General features: G+C 45.5%; 1 protein-coding gene across 3 annotated transcripts in view; it reads left to right on the top strand.

Annotated features, from left to right (window-relative positions):
- Positions 1 to 13,216, top strand: part of LOC147698523 (uncharacterized) — a 583,184-nt gene that overhangs the window by 139,740 nt on the left and 430,228 nt on the right. The window lies entirely within an intron of this gene.

The raw sequence follows: 13,216 nt of genomic DNA on the forward strand, positions 1-13,216 counted from the left end.
GTCCTTTGGAACACTGAGGTTTTACGACAAATTTTTTTAACTGAAATTTAAGACAAAAAATGTGTTTCCTTTGAGCTCTTTTTCTCTGTTAAAAGCCTCCTTTCATGTCTCCCTACTCATTTTTAAAGTTTGGCATGCAGTTTGCAAAAGCCAGACAATTATTTTTTTAGCAGCTGCTTTATGCATGTTCAACCATTTTAGATGTTCTTAAACACATGTTGTTGCTATTCAGATCAATTAGGTCAATTACAGGATTCAATTGTTTGACCTGGGCTGGCCTCTAAAGTATCTAAATCCATTAAGGTGGTGCAGAGGTGCCATGTTGTTTTAGAGTGTGCAATGAAATACAAATGGTCCAGAGGTTAGGGACTCTTTGGTCATGTTGTTCAAGTTTGCAACTTTGTTCTTTGTTTTTCAACTAGCCCAATGGATATGGTAGCTGATAGTATTGAGGAGGGCTAATGGCAATGGACAAATTGTTAAATCTTGGAAATTAACGCATAGTACGGTTGAGAAGTGTTATGTATCGTGAACCTTTGGTTACTCCAGTATTGGAGCTTTCATAGATTAAAATGCTTAAATCATTTCCCGTCATCGAGATGGGAGTCTCCGGTCCATAAAAAAGCAATGCTTAGTAGTATAGCAAACTGAAAAGAGGCCTAGGCCCATTTCCCTTTTGCAACCCATAACCCTTGTTATGCAAAAGAGACCAAACTTTTACCTGAACCAATCAGAGCTCCTCACCCTCTAGAAGCCTCCAGAGAGAACCTTTTGCTCCCCAGATTTTCTACTGTACGTTGTGCTAAGGAGTCTCCTTTGAGTTCTGCTCAAACTCTTTAGTCCTACTGAATTTGGATTGGATTTAAGAGTTTCTTCTTATTCAGATTTAATTATTTGAATTACTTCATACTATTTCTCCATCCTCTACCATGGCTGAAAAGGGAAAAAAAGGATTATTTAGAGCTTGTGCCACCTGCTCTAAGAAAAGGCTCTATACAGACAACCCTCATAAAGATTGCATCTACTGCCTTTATCCAGACCATCAGGCAAAGGATTGCAAGGTATGTAGTACCTTTTCCAATAAAACTTTGAGGGATCGTGAAGGAAGGCTTTTACTATGGCTTCAAAAGTTAAAAGCCAGGAAGGGAGTTATGTCTAGTGACAGTGAGGAGAAATCTTCTCCTTCCAGGAGATCTCAGAAAAGGAGCAGATCTCCTCAGGCTCATACCTCAGGGGAAAGACCTGGAATTCCCTTAAAAAGACCACCCCAGGGTCTTAGGGGAGCAAAACATGCCAAGAAAATAGGCTCAGATCCCTCTAAATCTCCCCTTAAGGTCAAGATTACGGTCAAGAAGCCGTCCTCCACACCTTCTGAGGAAAAATGGAAAGATCTACATCGTTGACGGGAGCGTTGAAGATGATGTCGGCGAAACCTGAGGTAAAAGCTACTTCAAAGGCTTTATTGCCGTCGACAGTACCACCGTCGACGACCGTGTCGACGCTGAGATCTACGGCGACGACGGCATCCACGACAACTATGGCTATGCTCGACGAAGACAGTGACCACAGGATCATCGACAACGTTAACGGCAACGTCGACGATAGCATCGACGACCATGATATCGTCGTCTGTTTCGACAACGATTTCGTCGAGGAGGGAAAACCCACAGAAAATAGGTTTTTGGCCAGGAAGAGGACAATTACACCAGAACTTACATCTCCAAGTAAGGTGTCGCCTCTGGTACCGTCTCACCTTTTGGAGGAGGAAGATTCGGAAGAGGTCGAAGATGATGGTGGTCCTTTTGGTTATGCTAGTAGCCCGTCGCAATTACAGGTGAAGTACCAAGAGGAGGACTCGCAGGATGAATATGAAAAATTTCAAGATCGTCCCCAGCAACAATACCGCCAGGAATATCAAGAAGAGATGACGAGTGTTCCATCTTCTTTGTTAAAAGAACTGCAGTTCATGCTAGAGTGTTATAAGAGGAGATATCCTGTACCTCAGGCCTCTAAGGAAGTTCCTGTGGCTACGCCTCTTCCACGCTCTGTACCAAGTACACCAGTGCGTAGCCTGGAGATATTACTGGAGCCCCTTCCTTGATCTCCACCACCGAGAGCTCAACTGGAACTAGGGACCACAGATGATGACCAGAAGGAAGGAGAGATCACAGACCCTAGCAGAGAATGGGATGATTATCTCATTCCGTCACCTTCTTCTCCTTCGCTGAAGCCTGTCGATTCTCCACCGGAAGACATCGGTGGTTTTCATAACCTGATGGCGAGAGCCGCAAGAAGATTCGCACTTACCATGGCAGAGGTTAAAGCTGAATGTTTATTGTATGACTTAAAGGAACCCTATCGTAAGACAGTTCGGTCCTTACCGATTATCAGTCATCTATGGGAGGAAGGCCTGAAAGTCATGGAAACACCCGCTACAGTGACTCCAGTGCTCGCCAGACTGGACAAAAAATATAAAGCGCCTTCAGATGCTCCAGCTTGTCTTTTAGGTCACCCCAAGCTGGACCCAGTTATTACCCAGGCGGCTCAGAAGAAATCAAGAAATCAGTCCGCTCCTATTACGACACCTCCGGACAGAGAGGGTAGAAGATTGGACAATGCGGGAAAGAGATTTTCCTCTATGTCTGCCCTGTTAGTGAGAGCTGTGAAGGCCCTGGCCATTCTGGGGAGGTACGATAGGCAAATGTGGTGCGACCTTTGGCCTTACATAGACCGCATACCAGAGACAGAGAGGCAGGAAGCCAGAAAGATTCTGCAAGAGGGGTAGAGGACTTCGGCCGAGGTCCTAGATTGCGCTATGGACATAGCGACCACAGCATTCAGATCTCTGGGTGGAGCAGCGGTACTACGCAGACAAGGATGGTTAATCGTTTAGACCGGAGGTCCAAAATAAGATCTTGGACCTTCCTTTCAACGGAGAATTTTTGCAAGCATATAGATGAGGCACTGCAGAGTAACAAAAAAGATACGGATACAGCGAAGTCATTAGGGACACAACAATACAGGAAAGTTCCTTTTCGAGGCTTTAAGTGTAGAGGCCAGTCGGCTTACAGAGGGGATACCAGCAAGGACGATATTAATCTTACTCTGGCTCATCTCAGCCCTACCGTCAGCAGTATACACAGCGCCAGTCAGGAGGCTACACAAAATCTACTCAGAGAGGTAAAGGAGGTCATCAGGGGAAAGACAACACGCGATGACAATGACAACCTTAAAGATCCAGCTACACCGACTCCTCTGATACCACATGTTCCCCTGGGTGGAAAGATTTCTTATTATTTGCGAAATTAGCAACAGATAAGTACGGACCAATGGGTCCTCAACATTATTCAATTCGGCCACACTCTAGAACTTCTACAAACGCCACCTCGTACACCGCCGATGCATCAGGAGGTCAAGCATTTACCTCAAATGCGAAGGGAGATTTGGACAATGCTCCGAAAATGTGCAATAGAACCGGTGCCTAACTCCCAGAAGGGAAGGAGGTTTTACTCCCGTTTTTTTCTAGTCAAGAAAAACATTCTTCAATGGCGCCCAATTCTCGACCTCAAATCCCTAAACACCTTTCTCAAGAAGCAATCTTTCTGAATAGTTTCTCTTCAAGACATCCTTCTGCTACTAGACCCAGGAGGTCATGTGACCAAATTAGACCTACAGGATGCATACTTTCACATCCCCATCCATCCTTCCTACAGGCAGTATCATGGTAGCTGGAGAACATTACCAATTCAAGGTACTGCCCTTCGGCCTGAAATCAGCCCCAAGAATCTTTACGAAATGCCTGGCTCCAGTGGCTGCGGTTCTAAGGAAACAGAAACACCATGTATTTCCTTACCTCAACGACTCGTTGGTCAAGGCACCATCAGCAGCATTAGCCTGATCGTCAACAGCGGCTTGCGTGGAGCTGTTTGCCAAGTTAGGTCTGACTTTAAACGAGGATAAATCATCCCTTCAACCAGCAAAGAACATCACTTTCTTGGGGGCAATACTGGATCCAGAGAGAAACCAGGCATTCCCCTCCAAAGAAAGACAGCAGAAAATTGTATCTCTCTTCCAAAACTTTGCAAAAACAAAATGTCTTTCAGTACGCAAGTACAAGTCATTTCTGGGAACAATGTCATCTTGTATTCCCTCGTACCTTACTGCAGGTAAAGGATGCGTCCGTTGCAAGAGCAACTAGATCACAATGGCATCAAGCGGAGGGATCCTTCGAGGATATAGTCCAAGTAACGCCGGTCATGGTTCAGGCGGCAACATGGTGGACCCAAAAACGGAACGTCTCGCAGGGTCTTTCATTCCCTCCAGAGTCAGCCCCATTGATAGCGACTACAGATGCATCCCTAGAAGGATGGGGAGCGTTCCCTCAAGACCTCCAATTCAGCGGCCGCTGGAAGATGCACGAGCAACAACTGCACATCAACTTCCTAGAAATCAGAACAGTCCGCTTGGCATTGCTAGCTTTCCTGCCAAGGATAAGAGGGTCATCGGTGTTGATAAGAACGGACAACGCAACTGCAATGCACTACCTAAACAAGTAGGGAGGAACCAGATCACTCTTCGTGTCTCAGGAAGTCCAGAGGATATGGGAAAGGGCGCTGTGACACAGGATATCCATAGCAGCATAACATCTCCCAGGGGACCAAAACGTCAAAGCAGATACTCTCAGCAGGCTCAAGTCCACCTGCCACGAGTGGGAGATAGACCAAGGGATCATGGACAGAATTTTTCAAAGATGGGGGGAACCGACAGCAGACCTCTTCGCAACAGCTGAGAACAGGAAATGCCGGCTCTTCGCAGGCTGGCTTCCCCAAAAGAGATCTTGGGGGAATGCGTTTTCGATGGCATGGCCAGGCGTCTTTGCCTACGCCTTTCCTCCAATTCCCCTGCTGTAGCGAGTGCTTGTGAAGATCAAGAAAGAACCGTGCAGGATGATCCTGATAGGCCCATGGTTCACAGAGCTTCTGCTGCTGTCGGAGGTCCATCCGATTCCCCTCCAGCCAATACCATTGCTTCTGACGATGTCCCAGGGACAAGTGCTCCAACCGGACCCGTAATCCTTGCGCTTAGCGGCCTGGCTCCTGAGCACTATGAGTATCAACATCTGAACATATCGGAGGAATATAAAGGCATCCTTTCAAAGGCCAGAGCGGATAGAACAAACAAAACCTACAGAATGAATTGGAAGACATTCTGTCTATGGTGACAAAGAAGTAACATTCTTCCTATAAATTCGGCACCTCATGAGATTATTCCATACAACTTGCTTTTGGCTAAGTCTGGTTTGGCTCATGCATCTATAAACGTACATTTAGCTGCAATATCACGCTACAGAAGGACTTCCTCTGGACCGTCCTTATAGGCAGCAAGAATTGTTAAATAATTCATGAAGGGATTGTTCAGAGTTTTTCCTCCAATAAAGCCTCCACCACCTCTTTGGCATTTGAACATAGTCCTTTCACAATTAATGAAGCAGCCCTTCAAGCCTATACACAGGGCAGATCTCTAATTCCTATTGTGGAAGGTGGCACTTCTCATCAAGCTCACTTCGGCCAGAAGAGTGGGGGAATTGCAGGCTCTCACAATTCAAGACCCCTTCTTGCAATTTAAGGAGGACAGAATGATTCTCAGAACGATTCTCAGAACTAATCCGAAGTTTATCCCAAAGTGCCAACTGACTTTCATTTGAATGAGCCGAGTGTGAGTGCGGACAACAGCGGGCGTTCTGGCGTTCTGAAACCCGTGATCTGAGACCTCCGAGACTCTGGTGAAGCCGCAGCGGGTGTAATTGCGGAGAAACCACCGGAGAAATCACCGACAGCTACCACCACCTGCGGCACCTCTGCTGAAGTTTTCCATGTAGATTCGGGCGTGTGGGCTGCCGCTTTCTTTTGTTTTGCAACTGTGGCAGATGGGGCTTGATTCGTGGCGGACTTCTGTTCCTTTGCCCCGCTGTTGGTTTCGTGACTGAACACTTACCTGACACCAAATCGGTGGGGCGAATCCTCCGAACCCCCCGAACTCTTCGCCGCTCCGCCGGCTTCCTTCCCTGTCTTCACCCGGCATCCTCTACGGTGCCCGAAGTTGTTTTCCGGCGCTCATTCCGGGTCCTGCATTTCTGGCTCCAGGTCTTTCCCCGGACACCAAGAGGGAAGGGACGGTTTATTTATTTATTTATTTATTTATTGTAAAGTTTTGTACAGCGTGAACCAGACCCGTGGGTATCGGAGCACTTCACATTATGAGGTTGGTTATGATTAACATATGTAGTAAACACTTTAAAATCAGTCCGAATATGAAGTAGATACTTCTATGGCAATATGAGGTAGATAATTATATGGCATTCGAAAGTGACAGTAAATATAAATTTACATAACCTGTGCGTTTACATTAAAAGTTAAGTTAAATACTAGTCTATATAGCCTACAGTTTAAAGCGCAAACAAATATGAACATAACATAACATGATAACAAGAACATAACAATTCTCCAGTATTAGGGGTGTCTTTCATAGATTCACATGCCTGAATCATTCCCCGTCGTCGGAGTGGGAGTCCCACGGTATATAAAAAAGTAATAAAATGCCATAATGCATATAGCAAATATCAGAAATACCTAACCAGGAAGTAAAGTAGCACCAGCTACAGTAGAAAAAACCTTCACAATCGTGACTATCCTAGTCATTATGTCTTAGTCCAAACTGCAGCCAATTAGGCGACAGCACCCACCAGAATGTTCTCCCCAGAGGCTCAGGCTCTCAGATTTTCTACCGCACGTCGTGTGAAGGGAGTCTCCCTGAGCTCTGCTCAGTTTTTTCTTCTACACAATTAGTTTCTTCAAGTTCCACTGATGTCTTCTTCAAAATCCCTGTTCAGGGCCTGTGATTCTTGTGGGAAGCAAAGACTTTTCAAGGAAGATCCCCACAAGAAATGTTTATATTGCCTGTATCCAGGCCATAAGGCAAAAGAGTGCAAGATCTGCCGGACCTTCCCCCCTAAGACCATCAGGGATAGAGAAGGACGACTGCTATTGTGGCTCAACAGACTCGAGGACAAGGAGGACCCTTTGTCTGAGGTAGGAAGCTTTGCCTCTGGTTCTTCATTTCTTTCTACTAAGAGGAAGGCTGAAACAGAAGTTTCATCTCCAAGGGCAAAGGTGGCTCAGAAGGCTCAATCCTCTCAGGATGCTCCTGGGCCTAGTACTTCGAGTAAGACTCTCCCACCTACTAAAGGGGATAGTACGCCCTCAAAGAAGTCTGGGAAATCTACAGTTCCCAAGAAATCTTCTAAATCTGCGCCTCCTCAGTTGCCACCATTGACAATTTCAACGTCAAAAAAGGACTGTGTTTCCTCTCATGTGGCCACTTCTACCACCTGCACTATGACTTTCTCCTCTCCAAAGCCTATTCTTGTCATTTCTTTAGCTTCATCACCTACACTGGTTCATGTTCAGATCAGGCCTATCTCGTCGTCGACAGTTGTCCCGTCGACGACGGCCAAGGTACCGTCGACGAGTTCCTCGTCTACGACTATGATGTCGACGGTTGGATCCCCGTCGACGAGGCTACCGTCGACGACTTCGTCGACGACCCCGTCGACGACGAAAACCACGTCGTCGAAGCTACCGTCGACGACCTCTACGACGACCCCGTCGACGACGATACCGTCGACGAGACAACAGTTTCAACAGCAAACGGAGGTACCATTGACGCCGCCTCTATCAAGCTGCACTACTTTGCAAGTTTGGTCAGCGCAGACAGCAGGGATTCCGTTACCATCACCTGCAACTACGGCTACGCTGTTGAAGAAAAGGGCTACTACTGAGACGATTTCTTCTACGCTAGTAGTACCAGAGAAACTCTTGTATTCCGATGAGGAAGGATCCCATGAGGATGAAAATTTTGGAGCAGCTAGAAGTACATCTGACCTCCGAATTAAGGTTCAAGAGGATATTGAGGAAGAGATGGAGGAAACTGTGCCTACTTCACATGCAAACAGGCCTGCTCCTGGTATGCAGATGCCTGACGATTTGTTCCGCAATCTGCAGTATATGCTCAGTGACTATTACAGATGTTTCCCACCTTCAGAGTCTGGTGAATCTGAAGTGTCTACACCAAGACCTAAGACAGCGACTCCGCTTTCTAAGCAGACGCAGCCAGTGGTTACTGTGACGTTAGAGGAAGGACGTCCAACATTAGCTGCGTCACAAGTTTCGGCTCCTCAGGCAGAGGAAGAAGAGTTCTCAGACCATGAAGAACAGGAAGGAGAACTGGACAATGTGTCAGAATCGTCGGAGTATGAGGATTACATCTGAGTCACCACCCTTGGACATTGCCTCATTCCACAAGATCATGGATAGAGCAACAAAGAGGTTCATGATAACCATGGAATCAAAGCAAGAAGACTGCTTCTTATATGATTTTAAGTCTACACCACAGAAACAGTGTTGGACCATTCCGATTATAGAATTCATCTGGAAGGAAGGACTAAAGATCATGTCCAAGCCAAATTCTTTACCGGCAGTGCTCCCAAGAGTAGATAAGAAATATAGGGTGCCAAATTCTTCTCCAGCGTGCCTTATCGGACAAGCTAAAGCAGACTCTGTGTTAGCGCTGGCAGCGCAAAAGAGATCTTCTAATCCAACATCTCAAGTCTCTGTTCCACTAGACAAGGATGGAAGATGCCTGGATTCCATCGGGAAGAAGGTTTCTACTATTGCAGCTACGACCATCAGGGCCGCAAACTCCCTAGCCATCTTAGGAAGATACGATAGGCAGATGTGGTCGGACATCTCGCCGTATATGGACAAGCTTCCCGAGCCAGATCGAACTGAGGCGAAGAAGATCCTTCAGGAAGGAGAGAGTGTCTCCTCTGAAATAATTGACGCTGCAGTGGATGTTGCTGCCACTGGATTTCGGCAGCTAGCGGGTGCAGCTGTTCTCAGGAGGCAAGGATGGTTGAAGGCAACATCCTTTCGGCAGGAGGTCCAAACAAGAATTATAGACATGGCATTCGATGGGGAATTCTTATTTGGAAAGCATGTTGATGATGCTCTGGAGGCCATCAAAAAAGATACTGAGACAGCACGTTCGCTGGGTACTCTACAATACCGGAAGTCTTACTTTCGTGGAGCAAAAGGAAGAGGGAATTTCTCTAATAGAGGAGGTTATAACCAGCAGCGCTCCTATTCGTCCGCCCAGGGAAACCAAAGATTCCAGCCATATCGGCAACAAACATATGGGCAGAGGAGAGGAAATTTCTCTCAACCTCGAGGAAAATCTAATTATCGAGGAAGAGACAATAAGAAATGAGGTACGCATCCTGCCACCACTTTCTGACAACCCGAACCAAATTGGAGGAAAAATATCCCAAAATTACTTAAATTGGTCCAAAATTACCACACACAAATGGGTTCTGGATGTGGTAGCCAGAGGTCACATTTTGGAATTCGTAAAAACTCCCCCAAATTGCCCCCCCAAAAGGACCGCCTCCAGCGCACCTCAAGGAGCTGTTCACCCAGATCAACACCATGATTCGGAAGGGAGCAATAGAAAGGGTACCTCATCATCAGAAAGGAAAAGGCTTCTACTCAAGATTTTTCCTTATTCGCAAGAAGTCAGGAGAATGGCGTCCAATCCTCGACCTGCGTGCCCTAAACAAATTCCTAAAAAAGCTGACATTCAGGATGCTAACACTTCAAGAAATCCTCCAATTTCTTTCGGCGGGAGAGTTTATGGCAACACTCGACCTTCAGGATGCATACTTCTACGTACCGATATTTCCCAGGCATCGGAAGTTTCTGAGGTTCAAAGTGGCTGGCAGGGACTTCCAGTTCAAAGTTCTTCCATTTGGACTGCGTTCAGCCCCCAGAGTATTTACGAAGATACTGGCCTCGGTGGCTGCCCATCTTCGGTTACAATCGATACAGATATACCCATATCTAGACGATTGCCTTATCAAGGCCAGTTCTTTCGACATGGCGCAAGATCACATTCAAACAACTCATACAAACGCACCACTGCTTGCGAGGGAGCGTCTGCAGCATCGGACGCGAGGAGCGCATTTGGTGAAGGCTTTTCCCCAGCATTTTGTTTCCAGCGAGGTCGCGCTGCTGGTGGGAGCTCTCCTGTGATCGACGGAGGCTGTCGGCTCCCAGCAAGCGCTTGACCCCATCTACATTGGCTACCTGCACCGGGGGACTGCGAGGCCCAGAAGCCTTTGCTTCCAACACCTGGTGCCTCTTCCCCCGGCGGTGACGCCCCCTACCTGCCGCCAATAACCTTTCGTGACACCCGCTCCGCGGGTGCCACTCATACAAACGCACCACTGCTTGCGAGGGAGCGTCTGCAGCATCGGACGCGAGGAGCGCATTTGGTGAAGGCTTTTCCCCAGCATTTTGTTTCCAGCGAGGTCGCGCTGCTGGTGGGAGCTCTCCTGTGATCGACGGAGGCTGTCGGCTCCCAGCAAGCGCTTGACCCCATCTACATTGGCTACCTGCACCGGGGGACTGCGAGGCCCAGAAGCCTTTGCTTCCAACACCTGGTGCCTCTTCCCCCGGCGGTAACACCCCCGTGTACCAACCATCCCATAAAGTGGACCACATCACACGCAACGCGGGACGCGCGCGAGGAGAAGCGCGAGGCGAAGCCCGGGCAAAGGGCGGGCCGTCTGTGGCCGTCCGGGGACGCCTGAGGACGGGACGGGCCACCCCTCTTTAATCTTGCCCTCCTGCACAGTAACTCACCGCTCTAAGGTAAGAAATAAGAGCAATCCCAAATTGCTTACAACTATCATTAGAAATAATAAACGTTCTCTCGTGATAACCTACATAAAAACAACAATAAGATCAACAAATGGGCTTCAAAAAACTACGCTCCCGTACAATCTTTATGAAAAGAATGGGGACTGAAAATGCTATACGTAAATCCATTGACAAAGCCATAAAACCTGGCCGTTTAATTCAAACACCGGCAATCAGTTCATACTTCACTTCACTAACAGCTAAAGTTACGCAAACTCTGAATACCACAGCCCAAGAAAACTCTCTCAACATTTCTGCAATTACTAAGGAAACTGAAAGCACTCCTAAGTCGCCTATTGCACAATTGCAAATGGGCCAACTGGACCCCGACTTAAGTAACAAATCATTACATACCCCAAAAGATCTAAAAAACCTCGAACGAGATCTGTCTACCCTAATAACCTCAACACCTCTAAAAAACAGAGGGACTTCAATGTTATTCGGAGACTTAAAAGTTACTAAAACAAACGAAGGCTCAGAAAATTTGGAGCATACAACAAGCCATAACACGCAAGAAAAAACATCTCCTCCCATTACTTTACCTGAACTTTCTATGGATCTCTTCAATAATAACACAAACAATAACAATATTAATACAACTCCACCCATATCTAAAGCCTTGTTTTCGTTGCAAGAGATTCTGGAATCAGTCCTCTCCTTCTTGGGAAACATCCTAGAAAATTCCGATCAGACATTGGATGTTCAAATAGGGATTTTAAAACATCTAGTAGATGAGAAAAAGAAAAAAGATCTCCTCATACCAAGGGAAAATAAATACCCAGTGTCAATCAATCACGAACAAAAAGACTTATCTAAAGATCACAATAAAGATCAGAAGAACAGAACACGCGACTTTGGTACTCAGACTTCCGAGATTAAAATACAACAAAATCTGGATAACTCAAATGACTCAGTTGTATATTCCCTAAAAAAACTTTTCAAAGAAAAACATCAACAAAAAACTAAGCACTATCCAATATTTTCAAAAAGAAGCGAAATAATCACTCCCGTTAAAGATACAATACTTGAAATTCAGGAAACTTACAATACAAAAAATCACGAAAAAGGAGAAAGGATATCCAAAATGAAACCGGAAAACAACCCAGAAGGAAGGGAAAGAAGGAGGAAAAAACCATTAAGAAGGATTCAGAAAAAGAAATCTTACAAATTAAAATTTCAAAAACCAGTTATAAAGCAGAATCTAGAAGAGGACCAAGAGGATAACTTAACAGCATCCGCAAACGCAGAAAAGTCAGCCTTTAACAAAAACTTCGCAGAAATAACACCACAACTGGATCCAAGAGCTAAAGAATATGTCCCCATCAAACACCCAGAGGAATTTGATCAAACTAATAACAAAAAAAGTAGGGACGCTATAAATAGGTATAATCACAGATATAAAGAACCTTCCTCCAAAATTTTACAATTTGAGGAACTCTTTCCAAGTGACCCAGCTTCGCTCAATAGAGGAAGGTTAATACATTTATTACGACACATCGAGCCATTACACTCATTGAATAGCAACGAACTAGATCTAGTCTCCTTTCCCTGCAAAGACAATGTTAAACTAACAAAGGTAATTTTCTGGTCGTCTGTTCTACCGGAGATCATACTTAAAGAAAAAGAGACACTACACAAACATGGCTATGATGTAGTGGAAAAAAAGGAACAAACGGTCTGTAAAGAAATAACGGGGTACAATGCTCAAATTTACGCTATCTCCAACTCACAAGGGAAGCAATTCCAAAGAAATCCTGAGGCGACAGCAGATCAAGTAACGATATATTCCGATCAACTTACTACAGGGCAAGAAAAATTAAAAATTCTGGTGAATAAAGGACAACGAGCAGTATGGTACCAAGCTCCAAAAAAATTAGACAATGACAATAATATTAAATCCTGGGCTTGGGTGTCAGAAACTCTGAACAGTAACAAAACCAAAACTACTCATCAACATTCTGTTTAGCATTGGCACAAAAATAACCTCCTGGAATATCGCCGGTGGTATAAAGAACAAACTGTCCACAGCCATGGGAAATCATCCGGATATCCTGTTTCTACAAGAAACGTGGGCAGTCGAATCTATCACTTGCAAAAATTATTTTGTGTATGAAATCCCGGCTATAAATTCTTGCAGAGGTCATGCTAAAGGTGGTTTGGCCATTTTACTGAGTGAAGAATTTCTTTGGGCACAGGAATTAGTAGAAACTAACCTAAAAAATTTACAGTGCATCAAGATCTCCACTATGAAACACAGCACGGCCCACCCCAATACAACTCTACTCTTCAACGTCTACGCTCCCCCGGGTAAAAAACATGACATAATATTCCTTAACATCATGGAAAAAATTGAGCTCATAACCGAAAATCATCCTCATTCATCCTTTTTAATTGTAGGTGTT

Source organism: Lissotriton vulgaris, chromosome 8 (genome assembly GCF_964263255.1).
Source record: "Lissotriton vulgaris chromosome 8, aLisVul1.2, whole genome shotgun sequence".
Taxonomy (NCBI): domain Eukaryota; kingdom Metazoa; phylum Chordata; class Amphibia; order Caudata; family Salamandridae; genus Lissotriton; species Lissotriton vulgaris.